Raw genomic sequence first — 2838 nt, forward strand, 5'->3', positions numbered from 1 at the left:
AAAAAAACACAAAGAGAATTTTATGTGTAATTTTTCTTGTCCTGTCTTAAAGTGTAAATTTTATTTCTGGGACTTCCCTGGTGGCGCAATTGTAAAGAATCTGCCTGCCAATGCAGGGGAGATGGGTTCAAGCCCTGGTCCAGGAGATCCCACATGCCGCAGAGCAACTAAGCCCGTGTGCCACAGCTACTGAGCCTGTGCTCTGGAGCCCTCGAGTCACAACTACTGAGCCCGTGTGCCACAACTACTGAAGCCCGTGTGCTTAGAGCCCGTGCTCTGCAACAAGAGAAGCCACTGCAGTGAGAAGCCCGCACACTGCAACAAAGAGCAGCCCTGCTCACCACAACTAGAGAAAGCCTGCGCTCAGCAACGAAGACCCAACACAGCCAAAAATAAATAAATAAAATAAATAAATTTATTTTAAAAAAATTTTTACTTCCTCAGGTAGTGTATAGTATTCTACAATTATTCTTATGATTATGAAGGAATAAGAATATAAATAAATGTAAATAAACACATGAACATATATACAACTGCATTTTAAATATATATTTTAATATTTTAAAATATTTAAAAATTAACTAGAATCTTAAAAGAGCGATGGGGCAGAGACAAAACAGTATGGAGGAACAGGAATAGAATCTAGACATATGCAAATTTACCTGAGTTATAGTTTTGAATTTTGGACAAAAATATTTTATATATAATTATCAAAAAATATATCAAAATGAAATTAAAACAATCAAATTCAATGACAAAATTATGACAAAACATATAAAACTGACCATATAATCTGTAGTTTATCCATACAAAATTGTAATATTTCAAGTATATTTAAAAAAATAAATTTTGATTGTATATTTCTACTGAAATACATGCATTGAAAATACCTATAAAGATCTTAACATTTTATGTGTAATTTTATTTTTCATAAAATATTGATATTAATATTTTGGTATTAATAAGTACAGTACACAGTGGAAACTGGGGCTTTGATCAAAAGGGAAAAAAAGAAATTGAAAAGAATTAAAGTAAACACTGTATAACTTTAAGTTTGTTTAGAAGAATAAATATTAACTTGATCTGTATTTGATTTAAGCCATGTATATTTATTTTACTTCTTTCCATTAAACACATCTACATATGATGGTTCTCTCTGGAGTAATTACCATCCCAATTACTCAGGTGTGTTATTCAAATGCAATTTCTCACTAAAATAATATAGTGTCTTTTTAAAAATTGCCAATTCCAGATCTCAAGCAGGAAATGTTCAAGATAGAATATCTAGGGCTTCCCTGGTAGCGCAGTGGTTGAGAGTCCGCCTGCTGATGCAGGGGACCCGGGTTCGTGCCCTGGTCCGGGAGGATCCCACATGCCGCGGAGCGGCTGGGCCCGTGAGCCATGGCCGCTGAGCCTGCGCGTCTGGACCCTGTTCTCCGCAACGGGAGAGGCCACGACAGTGAGAGGCCCGCGTACGGCAAAAAAAAAAAAAAAAAAAAAAGAACATCTATTCAAACCAGGACACAAGGAAACTATCAGAGAACTGGGGTCACTTTAGGATGAGGATGCCACAAGATTCAACTTGAATAGAATCCCATTCCCCAATAAACATCAAAGAAAAGCACCTGAACAAGGTTTAAACACAGCAAGTATTTTAATATCCACATTCTCCTAATTGATAGAAAGCTACATTGTTTAAGGAATTGATTAGTTATTCTGGAATCTGAAAAATAAAGGGAAAATAGGAATCATTTCTCCTGCTTTTCCAGTACAGACTACTTTAGGGTAACCAAATAGAGAATGGGGAAAAGGTCTTCTTTACAGAATTCTAAGTGAAAATTCACAACATTTTGCTTCCTCTAATAATAGACCTACAGAATGATCATCAGTAACAACTGAAACCAGCAAACAACAGGCTGGCGGGAAACTGGTATTGGGGAAGCACATGGACTGATCAATCATCACATCACAGAAAGAGCTATGTACATGTCATAATGGCACCCAGTTGTAGGCAATGAGAAAGACACTGCACTACCTCTGAAGTATCAATTGACAAAAAGCTGAACCTGATTTAGATTATCCTCTAGAGCTAATTCTGCATTTGTTGGCAATTTGAGAGAATGCGTTAGGCAACATCAAAAGGCAGTAGTTATGGAATTCCCTCGTAGTCCTATGGTTAAGACTTGGGATTTCACTGCCATGGACTTGGGTTGATCCCTGGTTGGGAAATTAAGATCCCACAAACCGGGCTGTGCGCCCCCCCCCCAAAAAAAGGTTGCAATTAGCTAATATACTGGTGGAAATGATCCTAAACAAATGATCCATTTTCTTCTTCAAAAAAGAAAAGAAAAAAAAAAGTAAGAGAAAAATTAAGAGAGGCCTAAAAGACAAAACAGGTAAATGCAATGTAGGTAACAATGCTGAGATCCTGATTCAAATGATCTAAACCTTTAAAACATTTTTCTTTTGATAAAATTGGGGAAGTGTGAACCCTGACTGTGCAATTTGAAATTGCAGTCTGAAATACAAGAAACTGAAGTCCCCTGTTCCTGTGGGCTCTATACTTGTCAGCCCTGCAGAGGAAAGAGCAGGGAGTGACGGAGGTGAGATCCCTATCTTCAAAAGTTCACATCCAGTAAATAATGTGAGGCATTCCTCTGCTCTGTCCATTCAGAGGTGATCATAGTTAATTTCATTTCAAACACAGAACAACACCACCGCGTGAAGAAATTTAAATAAAAGTGAATAGTGTAACTGGCACTCTCCTTGCCCCACCAGACACAACTAACCCCTGTTAAAATGTTCATGTTTACAACCTGTCTTTCACATAATGTGCTT

Source organism: Lipotes vexillifer, unplaced genomic scaffold (genome assembly GCF_000442215.2).
Source record: "Lipotes vexillifer unplaced genomic scaffold, Lipotes_vexillifer_v1.1 scaffold995, whole genome shotgun sequence".
NCBI classification, from domain to species: Eukaryota; Metazoa; Chordata; class Mammalia; order Artiodactyla; family Lipotidae; genus Lipotes; species Lipotes vexillifer.